The following is a 17679-nucleotide window of genomic DNA, read 5'->3' on the forward strand; positions in this document are numbered from 1 at the left end:
GTGAGCAAGGGCATGGGGAAGAGGTGAAGTTTGGCTATGCTCCACGGCCTTACTGATCTGAGGAGCTGGCCAGGCATAAGTGTGGACCGATAAGGTAGGCCAATTAAAGGACTCCCAGGCAGTAAGAAAAGAACTGAGATTAGCTGAGTCACATTCCTTCCTGGGGCTGTTCCTTGGGCAGAGCAGTTATTGCCCCTTATTCAGGCCAATTCTCCCTCTGGGATATGTTCACTTAGGTAAAAGAGCTGTGTTATATTTATCAACATAAAATACTGATGTGGCATGACTCTTCTCAGAAATGACTATGACTTGACTCATTGTAGTGGTACACAACATGGGTTTTGCCAATGAAAAGTACTGTAAGCAATAAATATATGAGGTAAGGACAATACCTAGCTCACTGTCATGGTAATGGATATTTAACAAATGAGAATCATAGAATGACTTCAACATTTGCCATGATGCTGACTTAAAACCAAAGAAAGAAAAATGTTACAGCTCTGCACAGACTATAAGTTCTGCATATTTATGGACATAGGACAAAAATGTCCCTCAAACATAAGTCTGTTACAGCCACAGAGAAAAATTAGCTGATTTCAAGGTATGAGAGTTGAAAGCTTATGAACATCTTCATTCAGTAGAGCACTGTATTGGTTTGCTGAAAATGATACCCCAAAAAGCTCAAGAACCTCCAAAGCACTACTTAGTCTGGTATATTAAACCCATATGGGATGAGAGCCTTAAAAACAATTCCATATTCTTCATCTGTTGAGAATCCTCTGAGAATCACTTGCAGTCCAGTATTTTATCTTGTAGAGTGTTAATTTTAGGAAGAAGACAATATCAGTAATAACCATGAAGAGTTCATACAAAATCTAATGGTCTTAAAAGAGATTATAAATAGGCAGGTAGTTTTAACAGAAGAACAACATAAAACTTGTATACAGGAATCTAGGACCTGATTCACCAGAGTTACCCAAGTTGAATGGCAGTGTAAGGTAGTTGAAGATACTCCAGTGTAAAATTGGGATAATACATTAGTGAATCAGACACCGCATTATTAAGCATATAGTGTCTCCCAAATTACTGTTAGCACACAATTTATCATTTGAGCATCAACTTATAAGTTGTCATGGCTATTTGGCAGCTTTATGAAATTAATCTGGAAGGTCTCAGTCCAGTTTCTAGTGAGTGAGAGTCCACATCACAAAACCCACCACCAACATAATTAGCACGGACCATATGGACAGTCTCAGATGAAAGGTTAAGGAGACTACATTTTCCTTTCCCTGCAAGCAGTGGTCAGGCATGTTCATGAGGCAAGCTGGAGTTCAGCCTGGCCCAATGCTGTTCTATGGCTGAACAACAGACTCCAATCTCATGGTGCCACACATTTCTCCTCCATCTGTCCTCTTCAGCTGTATCAACTCAAATGAACCAGGCTAGATTTCAGTGTGTGCAAGTCAGCACAGCTCAGTTGGAATCAATTAAGTGAAGCAAACTTATGCCAGCTGAGGATCTGACCGGTCTTCTCTCCTTCCTTGCCATAACAGATAGCATCCTATAACCTGTATTGTTAAACAAAAATGTGAGAAGTAGCCATATATTAGGACCATATTGCTAAGGTCTTCACCAGTTCACTTCAGCTGCTTTGTGCCACTGTAGTCACCTAAAGTAAACAAAAATCCAGTTTAATTTGCCAGTTAAACTAGGTTTATGGCGGCTCTGCATTTCCAAAGTAGCATAGAACACCCCTCTGATTTCCAGTGAGACAGTTCCCTAGGTCTTCAAATGGCTCGCACATTTAAACTGGAAAGAAAAATAAAATGCACGTGCTAGCAGGTAGATTTCAGTGTATTAGCACCAAGCTGAAATTTTCAAATGCCATAAAAAGCCCCTGATTAGAACACTCAATATTACTCTAATTTTCTGTGATTTCATATCTTTATCCATAGGCTAATCTAAAGTGTTATAATGATACAAGACCAGAAACTTTTAATTTTAATAAGCAACCTTAAGTAAAAAAGAACAGTACAGCATTGTAGTGGGATGGCACTGTTTTCAACAAAGCCCATCTAGTATCTCTTGTAAATGAGGCCAGAAGTAGTGAAAGAGACACATTAAAATGTATCCACATCTTAACAACATACAGAACTTGAAAATCACTTCAAAGGCATATTTGGCTTGATCTAAAACCTCCTAAAGTCAATACAATTCTTTCCATGGTCTTTAGAAATAATTAAAAATAATACCGTTGTGGGAGCACCTAGAAACCCTAATCATGGATCAGGACCCCAGTCTGCTAGGCGCTGTAGAAACACAGAACAAAGAGACAGTCCCTGCACCAAAGAACGTACAATCTAAACTATAAGACCAGAGACAATAACTTAATATAGACAGATGGGGGAGCGTCAGGAAACAATGCTTATTGGTCAACATGGTAGGCAGAGTGGTCTTTACATAACAGTGCCTAACCACTGTCAAGTTTTTTTTGTAGGTATCACATCACAGGAGAGTTTTAAGGACAGATCTGAAGGAGGACAATGAGGTATCTTTGTACACGTTTATGAGGCAATCCTTCCCCACATGAAATGCAGCATGAAGATGTTAGCTTGAAAATTTTGGCTTTAGATCAGGCCTAAAGTCCTTTAATTGCCTTTTCCAGCTACAGTAGCTTAGTTTACAAACAATGAATACATTTCTTTACAAAATTCCTGTTCTTATAAGAAATCAAGGAAGAAGAGTGAACAGGTTTTTAATAGTAATTTATTTCAATGTAGGCTTTAAACTCTCAATTTATATTTGTCACTGACAACATTTGGATTAATCTGTTGCTCTGTGTTTCTCTCACTGCTGCAAATCCCTGAAGGTTAAGGAGGAATTGATATACATAGAGAACTGAATCTCAATTAATGCAGGCTCTCGCTAATTTTCCAATACGTAGCTAAGAAACATTTTAATTTGCCACTGTTTCCTCATTGCCAATCCTCAAGGGGAAATACTTCTACATATTCATTTTTCCTCAAGTCTGTATTTATCACTAAAGATGCTTGCAATCTACATGACAGAGACAACTAACGCCTGGTTCTCCCACCTTTCCCAAAGTAAATATTTCAATAAAAATGGGAAGCAATTTAAATATTAGCATGAGGCTTCCAAATGGATATAAATAATGCCCCAGCTGGTCCTCAGTCAACATTTTTAAAGGGGAACATACAAAATTAACCAAACAAACTCAAGATAGATACTGAAAATATGCACTTAATTGTACAGTGAACCATGTACCAATATTGTTTCCTTCCATTTTAAACAGACAGCATATTTTTAAATAAAGATAGAAAAAACTGATTAAATTCATACTCATAAGATTGCTGGTCTATTAATCACATTATAAACATCGTCAGTGCTTGTGAAGGGTATAAAATTGATCCACACTGGTAGACTGTACTCCTAAGAAACATTAACAATAAATTTCATCACTGTGTAGAAGGCATCACATATACACATCAGGACAGCTCTCCCAAGTACCCTGAGAAATTATTCCAAATGATTTAGACCAATCACTGAATACAGTCCCTCAAGAATATTCGATTCTGGTGGCCTACTTTTTTAGCAAGCAGGGCTTGCAGTCTTCAACAGAGATTATTGACTTACTGTCCTAAGCGTTAAAATCAACAGCCAGCAAATCATAAGACAAAGCACCAGGAGTAAGAGTTAAAGGAACTTTAATTTTTTTTTCTAAAATAACTGAATCTCTAAGCATTGATTTCTTGGCAACAAGAATTATTAAAAAGTTTATCATCCTTCCCTATTAAAATCTTGACCTCTGTTCTGGCTATAAGCTTTCCTTCAGTTAAAAGTCAAACAAATGAGAATGCTTTGCTTCCAGATTCTTTGAGAAGCTCCTTTGATTAAATGTGAGATACAGTTTTCCTGAATTTCTTGTTTCATCGAGGTCTCGTTTGTCAAACTATTTACACTTCTTTCCTGAGCTAGGGCATTCAGGGAGCCTTAGATCTTAGAATGATTAGACTAGAAGAAGAACAAGGTCAGCTCCCAGACAGCTGCCCTGGGCATCACAGCATGGGGAGCAGATGGCCAGCCCTCTGTGGAGAAAGAGGTGGTTAGGGACTATTTAGAAAAGCTGGACGTGCACAAGTCCATGGGGCCAGATGAGTTGCATTCGAGAGTGCTAAAGGAATTGGCGGCTGTGATTGCAGAGCCATTGGCCATTATCTTTGAAAACTCGTGGCAAACGGGGGAAGTCCCGGATGACTGGAAAAAGGCTAACGTAGTGCCAATCTTTAAAAAAGGGAAGAAGGAGGATCCTGGGAACTACAGGCCAGTCAGCCTCACCTCAGTCCCCGGAAAAATCATGGAGCAGGTCCTCAAAGAATCAATCCTGAAGCACTTACATGAGAGGAAAGTGATCAGGAACAGTCAGCATGGATTCACCAAGGGAAGGTCATGCCTGACTAGTCTAATCGCCTTCTATGATGAGATTACTGGTTCTGTGGATGAAGGGAAAGCAGTGGATGTATTGTTTCTTGACTTTAGCAAAGCTTTTGACACGGTCTCCCACAGTATTCTTGTCAGCAAGTTAAAGAAGTATGGGCTGGATGAATGCACTAAAGGTGGGTAGAAAGTTGGCTAGATTGTCGGGCTCAACGGGTAGTGATCAATGGCTCCATGTCTAGTTGGCAGCCGGTGTCAAGTGGAGTGCCCCAGGGGTCGGTCCTGGGGCCGGTTTTGTTCAATATCTTCATAAATGATCTGGAGGATGGTGTGGATTGCACCCTCAGCAAATTTGCGGATGATATTAAACTAGGAGGAGTGGTAGATACGCTGGAGGGCAGGGACAGGATACAGAGGGACCTAGACAAATTGGAGGATTGGGCCAAAAGAAATCTGATGAGGTTCAATAAGGATAAGTGCAGGGTCCTGCACTTAGGACGGAAGAATCCAATGCACCGCTACAGACTAGGGACCGAATGGCTAGGCAGCAGTTCTGTGGAAAAGGACCTAGGGGTGACCGTGGACTAGAAGCTGGATATGAGTCAGCAGTGTGCCCTTGTTACCAAGAAGGCCAATGGCATTTTGGGATGTATAAGTAGGGGCATAGCGAGCAGATCGAGGGACGTGATCGTTCCCCTCTATTCGACATTGGTGAGGCCTCATCTGGAGTACTGTGTCCAGTTTTGGGCCCCATACTACAAGAAGGATGTGGATAAATTGGAGAGAGTCCAGCGAAGGGCAACAAAAATGATTAGGGGTCTGGAACACATGACTTATGAGGAGAGGCTGAGGGAACTGGGATTGTTTAGTCTGCAGAAGAGAAGAATGAGGGGGGATTTGATAGCTGCTTTCAACTACCTGAGAGGTGGTTCCAGAGAGGATGGTTCTAGACTATTCTCAGTGGTAGAAGGAGGACAGGACAAGGAGTAATGGTCTCAAGTTGCAGTGGGGGAGGTTTAGGTTAGATATTAGGAAAAACTTTTTCATTAAGAGGGTGGTGAAACACTGGAATGTGTTACCTAGGGAGGTGGTAGAATCTCCTTCCTTAGAAGTTTTTAAGGTCAGGCTTGACAAAGCTCTGGCTGGGATGATTTAATTGGGGATTGGTCCTGCTTTGAGCAGGGAGTTGGACTAGATGACCCCCTGAGGTCCCTTCCAACCCTGATATTCTATGATTCTAAGAGAAGAACCATATGCTCATTTGTGGCTCTGGCCGATCTCCATTAACTTCACTAGAGCTACACCGATTTATAACAGCTGACGATCTGGCCTGTAGTCTTGGCAGCTAAATTTAGCCAACATATTGTTTAGGGTGGGAGGTCTTGCTCTACTGTATAGAGACCATTCATCTGTATATCAAGTCTATATGTCTTGTGTCTGCCATTGGCAAATGCCTGATGCTTCAGATCAAGGTGAAACCCTCCTAAAATGAATGTTAGAGAATACAGTACATAAGGGAGGAAAAAACCTTCCCTATGATAATCAGTTTACATCTGGAAGCATGAGATTTCCTTAGCATGCATAATTACAGTCTATATTAGTCTTGGTTATTAAAATTATCCAGCTTCCTTTTAAAAAAAAAGGAACAGCCATGCTATTTGATTTAGTAACTTCCTGTGATTGTATGGGCTAAATTAAGCCCAGGGTTATGACTGCTTCTACCAGCCAGCCAAACTCAAGGCAGAGTGTCTGCTCAGAGGGAGCACAAAGGCACATCTTCCATAGGGATCCCGCCCTAGTTTGAAATGACTGTGGAAGAAACATGATTAGTCCAGCTAGCAGATGTGCTGACTCAGGAGATGCAACCTTCGCCAGACAGTCTGCCTTATGGCTAAAGCTGCCCTCCCGGGTGGGCCTCCCAACTGGAGCAGGTTGGAAAATGGAAGAGAAGCTTGCATGGAAAATTATGACTTTGCAGTGAAATATTTCAGTTCTGAAATGCTACCACGGTGCCTCAAGGGAGTTGTAATTCAAGTGCCTCCTGCTACCCATTTTCCTCTATAGGCAGGGCTCACTGGTAAGGCTGCATCTCCCATGATATGCTATTATGTCCCCCGCTTTGCAGCCTTGGCATCTCACTTTGTGATGACTTATGGGAGATGAATTCCACCTGGGGAGCCTAGCACATTGTGTCCCCATTCTGGCCTAAGCACCCAAACCACAACCCACACTAGGCACTTTGCTGACATAGCATTTTAGGCTAAAATATTTCTGGGTTTTGATGGAAAAATTCAAAAATTTCCACAGAAAGCAGATACTTCTGTGAAATAAAATGTGCTTAGTTGAAAACCCCATTTTCCATTGAAAGACAGTTTTGGCAGATCAGGCAGTGCCATAAGCTCTCTTCCAACCTGGAGGGGGACGGGGGTGGGGGTGGGGGGAGAAATCACAAGATCAGCCACTCTTATCGATTGGGGATGAGATTTTGAAAAACATCTAATAACCTGAAAGCACAAGTCCCACTGAATGTCATGTTGGCTGCCAAGCTTTTATGAAAATCTGGCCCTAGCTGTGAGTGCTAAGAGCTTGTGTTTCAACACAACTTGTGGGTAAAAATTTTCTATTATACTTAAGTGAATTAGGAGCTTAAGTCTCATGGAAAGTTGATGGGACTTATGGGGCAGAACTGAAAAAAAACCAAAAAAACCCACAAATTTTGTATTTGAATCCCCAGACTGGTGATGGCTTCCATTGTGAGCCAACTCCAAAAGTTGGAGGAGCTTCCCCCCCCACAGACACACCCAAGTTACAATTTTCAGTTCCAGGGTGCAATTTTCAATTCAAATTAGGACCTGTTGGTAAAAAAAAAAAAAAATGCACCTTGGATCTGAAAAGGAGATTCCCCTGTAGTTCGGAGCCATCCTCCAATGAAAATCATTGGACTGGATTCTGATCAAGGAGTTCAAATTCAGAATTTGGGTTTCAGTTCTGACACATTTCTAATGATGATACACTATGTAAACCAAACTGTTCTGACTAAGTAGAAAACATTTCAATTTCTTTAACAAAGATAAGATGAGCTCTCAAATAGCCTCATTTTCCCTCAAATTAAATATGCCCTTTTGAATTTTCTCATGGTTAACCAATGCATTCTTTTTAGGAAATCACTTTGGAAAGAACCATACTGTCTCTGCACAAATCTAACAATCAAGGAACATTCAACCTCCTTCTGGCTTTGGAGAAAAAGAATGTATACACCATCGTGCTACTAATTCATTAGTCTCCTATAGCAGTGCTCCAGCCCAGAGGGTCTCCTGCTGATTTCCTTACAGAACAATGCTTTGCATCTCCATGATTTCTGTTTACTGTACAAAAAACAAGTAGATTGTACAAAAAGGGCATAATCATGCTCTTGTGCTATTGTACCATTTGTTTGGTTTTGTGTCTTAAGTAGAGAGTAAAAATACAAGCTTTAACTAGGAAACCTGCTATCAAAGATGACAATTTTCCTGTGAGCTTTATTTTTTATCTCCCTGAATTTTGGGCTCTCTGGGACAAATTTTAAAGAGTCACAGTAGAGCAGTTTGGGAATTTTTCAATGAACCATTTTTTGGTGGTGGTGGTGGGTGGGGGGGGGTTGCTGAAAAATGCCAATATGTCAAAATTTAAACTGTTTGCAAAACAGAGTTGGTTTCAATACATCTCCCAACTCAACCATTTTTAGGGGGAAAAAAGTTTCAAAGTTGTTGCAGCATCCCTTTTTGACATTTTGGAACAGGAAAAAAAAAATGAAGTTTTCTGCACTGAAACAACCCTAATTAGAAATTTTAGATTTAAAAGGTTGAAGAAGTTGAAAAAACAAAACAAAACAAAACAGTGTTTTGAAATGATCAAACAAAACATTCTGATTGACAAACCATTTTTGTTATTAGCCAATTCATGAAAATATTCAAGATTGACTTTTTGTTCCAATCATGTATAGAAAAACACTCATGGGACAACCTGAGTTGACAACATGAGAAAACCTGGATTTGTGCTGGAAATGGCTCTACTTGATGATCACTTTAGATAAGCTGTTGCCAGCGGGGGAGTGAGGTGGGAGGAAGTTTTGTTTCATGGTCTCTGTGTGTATATAATGTCTTCTGCAGTTTCCACGATATGCTATGCATCCGATGAAGTGAGCTGTAGCTCATGAAAGCTCATGCTCAAATAAACTGGTTAGTCTCTAAGGTGCCACAAGTACTCCTTTTCTTTTCATGGGACAAGAAGACCATTTCCCACTGAGGTCTGGACTAAGGTCAGATTTTTAAGTACACAGAACCTACAACTGGCCAGAATTTCATAAGAGCTGAACGTCCAACATGATCAGCTCATTTGAAAATTCTGAGCTTGATGATTGGGGGATCATTATTTGGGGCATGATCCTGCAGGGTGTGCTGGGCACTATAGCCCAAGTCACTAAAATCCTTAAGCACAGATGTAACCCCACTAAAGTCAATATTATTCAAATAGTTAGCATGTGATTAACGGTATGTCTACACTGTAATTAAAAATCCAAGATTGGCCCATGCCAGCTGACTCAGGCTTGATGGGCTGTTTAATTGTGATGTAGATATTTGAGCTTCGACTGGCATGGGCCAACTGCAGGTGTCTAATTGCAGTATCTATATAGCCCAATCCAGTGCAACACTTACGGTAAGTGCTTAGCCCCTTGCAGGATCAAGCCCTTACATCCCAGTCTGGCAAAAAGTCATTCATAAGTTTAATTGTAAGTACATGAGCAATCTCATTGACTTCAGTGGGACTACTGCAAGAATGTAAAAATAAGCACATAATGTAAGTCTTTGCATGATCAGGACTTAAGATTGCTTTTCCATACAGACCCAGGTTATTGTGTGTTTGTACAGCGCTCAGGCATTGAGAAATACTGCAGCACCATCACAAATCATATTGTCAATACTTGAATGAAATAACTTTTAATGAGGGACATAAAACAACTTTAAAAGTCATGAGCATGCAGCTTTCAAAAAAAAAATTCAATAAAAAAAAAAGGTAGAAGTAGCCATGGAAAGCCTCCAAAACACAGGCGATGATCAAGTTGGATTTCCAACAAGTCAGGCATGTTCACTCTGAATATCTTGTGGCCTGTGAATAGGTTTTGGGGAAAAGCCAAGAGGCTTACAAAAAGGTGATTTTATTAGCTCAGATTAGAGCCAGTATGGCATGGACCGAGGACTCTATATTCACCAGAGGAAGCAAAAGGACAGGCTGACAATGATCCTAAAAGGGTAAAAGCAGCATAGGGAAAAACATTTAAGTACGCTCCTGAGCAGGGAAGCTTTGACTCAAGAACCACTCCATTAATGGAAACCGAAGTGACATAACCATTAGGAGGCAACATCAAAGCAGCAGCAGTACAAACTGACCTTTCTGGGTCTGCAAATGATCACTTCAGTTTTCTCTGAATTTAACTTTAAACTAAAAACCGATTATGTGCTCCCACTTGGGCTCTGTCGGCTGTTTGGGCTTCAGACTCTGTATCTGAAGAGGACAATTTGAAGTTCTATTTATCTCTAGCCAGATGCTTTGTTTGTTTTATTTAGAACAACAGACCCTAACAATTCCTTGCCCAAGGAAATGAATACCAGTGGTCATATATTGCAAGACTATGGAACCCTGCCTAAATTCCAGTCCAGCAAGTCCATGTACAAGAGGGAGACAGCAAACCCTAAATTGCAAACACTACCAAAAGTATAAATAATGGCATGAAAAACATCCTTTTATTGTTTTGGAGTCTATATATATATTTTGTTTGATCCACCATTTTTTTCTAAGTTAGTATTTTAGGCCCCACCCCACAATGAAATCAGTGGGACTACTCGTAATAGTCAAGTTAAGTAAGGGTGTGAATGTCTGAAGGAGCAGGGTGTTATATTTCAACACATGCACATGCTATTTATTCAGGTCAGGTTCCCAGTGCCTCCCTGTTTAATGTAGTCTATATCTACTCTATATCATTATTATATACTACCACCACCCAGTCTAATATAATTGTATGTAATTGGCTTGGGTTTCCAAATTTTCGGAATGTAAAGTCGGCTTCTAAATCCATATTTAGGACCTGATCCTGCAAGTCCATATGGACAGATGAACCCTATGTCTGGGCAGAGGGGTTGTCAGTGGGGCTTCACACAGGCTACTAGGGTGCACTTACACAGATGAGGTTGCAGTTTTGGAACCTTAGGAAGCTAAATAAGGCCCTGATGCTGCAAAGACATACTCCTTTTATATGCTTCAGAATTGGGGCTTAAGAGACCAGATTTTCAAAAGTGCTGAGCATCTGGCACATCCTATTGACTCTGTCTAAGAGAAGATACACCCAAACCTTAGGGAGATTTAGAAGTCTCATAGTAACATCAAAATTTGCACTTTTCTTTATTAAAAAAATCAGTTATGTATATGAGAAATACTGACCTGCTAATAGATGCATGAACTGAATGCCCTTTGAGATCCAGTTTTTGAATATCTTGATCCATTTTCTAGCCTACTTGGGCATCATTTCTGAAAGTTCTTCCATGTAGAATAATTAAAGAACATAATAACAGACATAAGAAGGTTTATTTATAAAGAGACAAGAAAGAGGAGAGAGTTAAGATGGTAAAAGAAATCATATATATGCAATCATTGCAAAGTTCTTGGATCAGGTTTATAGCAGTGATGTTACAGACTGCTGCCTTGTAGAGTATCTGGTAACTTCCCGAAGATTGGAAGGTCCTCAGTCCATTGATTAAAACGCTCCCTTCAGTGCAAGTCCATAGTCCAGAGATCAGAGCAGGAAAGAGGCAAAATGGAGATGCTGCCAGGGTCCTTTATACCTTCTCCCACATGGAGGAAATGCTCAGTCTTAGTTTGTGGAAAATTACAGGCACAAGATGGCATCCGGGGTGACATGAGCTAGTCACAAGCCCTTGCATGCTCGGATGCCTCGTAGGAGCAGCCTTGACCCATATTCTGGCTAAAGCATCCACAGGAAGGCTTGCCAGGTGGGGACAAGCTTTTTTCATGGCCTATTGAGAGTTAAATGTTCTTTAATGGGTCATCAACATGGCTAGTCTATTCACAATGTGCTGTCTCACTTCAATGTAGATTTTACCTGGTGGGTGGTACTCAGGAATACAGCACCTATGTAGGATGCCAGTACATAGTCAATATCTATAACTTCAGAAACAAAAATGATAATGCTTATAAACAGGATAATCATTTGATAGATTGTAATTTTTCCGTCAATATCTTATATGACATACTTTGTACAAGATTTGTTGTACAATTGTCTAACAACGGCAATATTAATTATATAAATGGTCACGTTTCACTCAGACAGCATCACAATATGCATAGGTTATTGTTGTAACATTCAAACTGGTAAATGTGAAAGTGTGACTAGCCTGGCCACACTGAAGTCAATGGGAGTTTTGCCAAGGACTTCAATGTGGCCAGGATTTCACCTGAAGTGATTTTAAATGAATACAGTAAACATGTCAAATCATATTCTAGGCAATGCACTATAATAAATGAAATTTATATAAATTTTATATAAATTATATATATAAATAAATTTATTAGCAGAACTGGTTTCAATATTAAAAGAATCATAGCGTTCTGAAAGATAGTGGATAGTGTTTTTTAAGTACAATTTCCTCGTCTGAAATCCATCCGTTTTGGTGTTTCTTCTCAACCATTTGTTTTGACCACTGGATATCAAACTCCCCACACTACACAGCTCTCATGCTCTTGTTGTTATTTCTGTAGTTTTTTTGTATTAGGCTCTTAGATCAAGTATTGCCTTTACTCTTGGGGAAATATTAGCTCACTACGTGCTCTGAGAAACTGTTGTAAGATAATTAAAGTTTCTCATCAGTAGTAGCCTGTCACTCCTCTTTACAGGTTTACTTTCCCATTCAGTTTCCTCAGGAAATTCTACAGGAAATTCCACACTTGTCTTTACCAATTTCCATCTCAATAGCAGATTTTGTACGCTGATATTCACAGCCACAGCTGTAGTAAGTGGAAACCTGTCCTAGAATCTAGGACTGAGACCTGGTACAAAACCAGGGCAAGACCGTGATCTCGCTCCACATGACATGACCAGTCAGCGCCCACCTCTAGACACATTATGGGATTGATCCAGCACCCCTCAACTCCATGAGAGTTTTCCCCATTGACTTGAATGGCAGCGGGATCACCCCTGTAAGAATATCTGGTTGCACATAAGGCCAACACAATACTCCATAGGGGCCTTGATTCAGCAAAGGACTTTAAGCCCATGTGCATGCTTTAAGTGCAACTTGTGTTTGTGCCTCAAGTCAGTCAAATGAAAGGTGCTGGAATCTATAGGCGAGAACTCCTCCACAGCATGACTAAGAATTGCTACTGCAATTTATCAAAACTTTTTGTTGGAATATGCCCATTTGTCAAAACCAAAACTTTTCGCAAGAAAGAGTCAGTTTTGACTAATTTTTTCTACTCACATTTTTTTGAAATTGTCAAAGTAAAACATTTGGATAAAAATTCTGTTTTGAAATTACTGTTTAGAAATGTAAGCTAATTATGGTACAAATTTTTAAATGGTCAAAATCAAACCAAAACATTGTTTGACCCAAACCTCTCTGTGTGTGTGTGTGCACGCGCGTGTGCATGCACATCAGAGATTGAAAATTTGAGATTTCAAGTTTGTCTTGATTTGGGATGGGAGCAGATTTTGAAATCTGTAAAATTTTCACAGGATGGGAAAAACTGTTTCCCACCCAGCTGTAGCTACTACTGACATTAAGGTTTCCACTGCTCACACTGAGAGGCCTAGACCATTTGTCAAATTGTAACAACAAGCTCCATATTTGTCTTTGGTTATTCCATTTTATTCTAATGTTTCCCTCTAGCAAGAGTCTGCAAATTTGTTTTAACTATTCTTGTTTTTTAATATAGATGTGCTGAAGATGAAACACCTGGCTTCCTCTTTATTTCATCTGCAAGTGTAAAGTTTCAAGTGCTTTTCAGAGGTGGCATTGTAATTAGAGTAATTATTGTAGGGCTTAATGTAGCTGGAAGCAGTATATCAAAGAGAATATTATAATAGATCTTTTTTTTTAAATGTGGGTTAACAGGTCATTTACTAACCACCACTGATTCCATTAACTGGAAATTATGAGTGGCGTAGTAATTACCAATGAAAATATGGGTAGGAAGAAACACAAAGCTTTGATTAGAAATAGGTTTTAGACATTCTCCAAAGGAAAAAAGGAGCTTCAAGAACGCACTTTAGATCTTGTCTGCACTTGAAAGGCTCCAGCAGCACAGCTGCAGCACATCTGCATAGACCTACTGATGCTGACAGGAGGGGTTCTCCTGTTGGTGTAGGTTATCCACCTCCACAAGAGGCAGTAGCTAGGCTGACAGAAGAATTCTTCCATCAACCCAGGGCTGTCTACACCCAGGGTTAGTTTGGCTTACCTATGTCTCTTAGGGGTGTGGATTTTTTATACCACTGAGTGATGTAGTTAAGCAGACATAATTTTCTAATTTAGACTAGGACTTAAGCTTTCCTATTCAGAGCAGTACTTAAACACATGAAACACCTGGCTTCCTCTTTATTTCATCTGCAAGTTTCAAGTGCTTTATGCATATCTTAAATCCAAGTGATGGCAATAGGAATGAAGCATGTGCAATTTTAACCATATCTTTAAGTGCTATCCTAGATGGGGATGCTTTTCTGAATCTGTTGGTCTGACGGGAAACAAGAAAAGGAGGACTAGTGGCAACTTAGAGACTAACCAATTTATTTGAGCATAAGCTTTCGTGAGCTACAGCTCCCTTCGTCGGATGCATCTGACGAAGGGAGCTGTAGCTCACGAAAGCTTATGCTCAAATAAATTGGTTAGTCTCTAAGGTGCCACTAGTACTCCTTTTCTTTTTGCAAATACAGACTAACACGGCTGCTACTCTGAAACCTGACTGGAAACACTTTTATTTAATCATAGAGCTTTAAATTCACCACTACGCTCCAGATACAAAGGAGTCAAACAGTAAGCTCTATGGAACAGGCACTGCCTCTTATTATGGGCAGGTCTCTACTTACAACGCTGCAGTGAAGAAGCTATCTATACCAATGGGAGGGCTTCTCCCTCTGGGATAAGTAATCCAAATCCCTGAGAGTCAGTAGCTATGCTGACAAGAGAAGGCCTCCTGTCGACGTAGCGCTGTCTACTCCAGGGGTAAGGTCAGTATAACTGTATAACTACTGGTATTTTCCACACCCCAAAACAGTTATACCATAAGTTCCTGGTGTAGACCAAGCCTGTGTGTTTATACTGTGCCTCAGACTGATCTCAGGGTATGTCTACACTACAGCAGCTGCACCGACACAATGCTTCTGGTGAAGATGCTCTATGCTTACAGGTGAGAGCTCTCCTGTCAACTTCAGGGGTGTGCTCAGAATTTAAATTTGACGCCTTGGGGGTGGGGCACAGGAGCTTGCTGCTCCCCTCCCCACCCCAGCTGTGGCCATGGCAGGAGCTCATCACTCGATCTTCCCAGAAGTTCTGTGCCCCCCCCAAACGATTATTGGGGGTGACCCTGCTTGCCCCCCCCCCCCTTGTGCATGCCCCTGGTCAGCTTAACTCCTGCCTCCACAAGAGAGGGTGCATATGTTGGCAGGACAAGCTTTTAGGTCAATGTAAGGTATGTCACCAGGGGTGTGGATTATTCATACTCCTGAGCGACATTAAGTAATTTGAGGTATAGACACAGCCTCAGTTAGGAACTTTAAACTTCCAGGTTGCCTAGGGAATGTGGAAGTCCAATTCATTTTATAATACAATAAAACGATAAGGGTGCTCTGTTTCTCAGGCCCCAAGAAGCCAACCTCAAAAGGTGCGCCTCACTCCATCCCACCAGTAATGGGCTCTGTCACTTGTGTCTCATTGGCAAGATTTTGTCCTTTATCCTTTGGAGATCTTCTCACTGAATTGCCTAGCCTGAATTGCTTATCTGCAAGGCAAGAAGGTTTGTGTGATTAACAGGCCAATGCATTCAACAGACAAATGGCACCTTGCAAAAATGAGGTTGACACCAATGCTTTTAATAGATTAAGATCAGAGGTTCTAGTGAAACCATTCACCCTTTTGTCACCTTTAAGGAACCATAATCTGTAAAAAGGTCAAAAGATTCTATTACCACGGCAAAGGATCCTGAACTCTTATTTTTAATCCGAGATGTGGATTCAAACTAGTGCATTTGTACGCTATCTGCTACAGTGTTTTTGAAAGCTTAAGGGCACAGAGTGCTTGGAAACTAGGTGCAAACTCTGCACAATAGCTGTATGGCATGCTATATTTTCAGCAAGCCACTCCTGAATTTGGCTTTGCCTGGTTTCCAGCTACATTACGAAAGCTTCCCACACCTCTTACTCCGCAAACTTAATGCCAAATTGTCATGGACAAGCAGCAAAGGTCACAATAATTGTCAGAGACAAAGAATTCCTGTTTAAGTGCTTAGCAAGCATTTTACTCAATACTTCCCTGCCAGTAAGTTGGGGGAGGGAGGAAGAGTTGCATTTGATACAATGTGTCATTTCCCTGATACCATTTTGCTTTTACTTAAAGGAGAAGAGAGCCCTCCAAACAGCAGATGGCATTTAAGGCCTAATCCAAAGCCCACTGAAGTCCAGGGGCGTCTTTCCATCAGGCCCCACCACTGAATTTTACCATCCAGGATAGTACTATGTAAGAGGAAATAAAGGAATGACTATGGTATGAAATTCAATTATTTGTTTTGTGCTGTGACAATACCAGTTCACTTACTGTACCAATTATGCTGGACTGTAAAGAGAACACTGGATACTGTTAAAACAGAAAGAAATGAAAGTGGACCCTTCCCTCAGCAAGCAGGTAGCCCTGATGCTGCTGTCAAAGGCACATTTTTAGAAAACAATGAGCCACATAGATCACTGAGGTCTTTTGCACTGCTGAAGAAAAAAAAAAAAAGCAAAAAAAAAAAAAAAGCATGATTTTAGATCTTATTTGCCTAAACTATTTGCTGATTTGTGAATAGCTTCAGTTGACCCAGAACTGCATTGGGTGAATAAGCTATTTGTCTGAACAATTTTGACCAGCTTTACTCAGCACCTACAGTGAGGCTGGGTTTACCAAAGTGCTAGTCTCTCAGTTAGGCACCAAAATACACTGTACATAGTAGATGTCCAAAATGAATCTATTTTTATGTGTTTTTTCCGTATGCCTATATATCTCTGTAATGTTTTATTAATCTAGTTGTGCCAGATTATTTTAATTGATAAATGATTTAAAGTGTATTGGTTTTAAATTAAAATTCAGTAATGATGTGAATATACTTTTTGACCCCATAGGAAAGAGGTGAGAATTAGAAGAGGTAAAGATTATAGGAACTGGAATTTGTGTTAACCTAAAATTGCCAGAGGATGCTTACACATTCATATATTGAAAAACAGGCAAATATCCATGAAAGAAAAACAAACTCATTTATCATGTACTGAATCCAACCAAAAGCAGCCACATCATTAAGAACCAAGTGCCAGTCACCAATTTGAGGGACAGTTGGTAATTATCATTTCATGATTAATCTGTTGGCAATGGGCAAGGTACAAAATCACTTTTTCTTGAGCTTTAGAAAAATGTCTAACATTGTAGGACATATTTTCTGCATATGGTAGAGATGCCAGAATTTCAAAATTTTAGCTTTGTACAGGCTTTAAACCATGAAAACCTCTAAGTCAGTGCAAAGCAAAATTATCTATAGTCACATGAGCTGAATTCTGCAGTACCCTGTGTTGTTCTGTTGAGGTCACTCATACACAAGTAGGTTGGATTGTACAAGATCAATCCAGAATTGTGCGGTCACTCTTTTGCGGAAGGGACATCCCAGTTTTTCATATGATGTCCTAGTGTCCTGGGAAACTCTTGTGGGATACCCAAATGTCCAGCTTTTTGTTTCCTCTATCAAAACATAGTAAGTACAATATTTTTGTCCAAGACACTAATCTATTGATCAAAATTTGTTCTGTCTCTACCAGGAACACGCCATCCAGTAGAACAAGTATTCAGTGTGATGAAATGTGTTTGGAGTGAATAGAAAAGTCCAATGAGTGTAGGTACTAGGAGAACTGCTTTCCTCAAAGAGAATGTTAATAACTTA

General features: G+C 40.2%; 1 long non-coding RNA gene across 1 annotated transcript in view; it reads right to left on the reverse strand.

Annotated features, from left to right (window-relative positions):
* Positions 1–421: 421 nt before the first annotated feature.
* LOC122463222 overlaps positions 422–17679 on the reverse strand; it is a 37725-nt gene continuing 20467 nt past the window's right edge. The window contains exons 3-4 of the long non-coding RNA XR_006286388.1: positions 3361–3450; positions 422–1568 (exon numbers count right to left, since the gene is read on the reverse strand). This is a non-coding gene — a long non-coding RNA (uncharacterized LOC122463222). The remainder of the gene's footprint in view (positions 1569–3360; positions 3451–17679) is intronic.

Source organism: Chelonia mydas, chromosome 17, assembly GCF_015237465.2.
Source record: "Chelonia mydas isolate rCheMyd1 chromosome 17, rCheMyd1.pri.v2, whole genome shotgun sequence".
In the NCBI taxonomy this organism is placed as follows: domain Eukaryota; kingdom Metazoa; phylum Chordata; order Testudines; family Cheloniidae; genus Chelonia; species Chelonia mydas.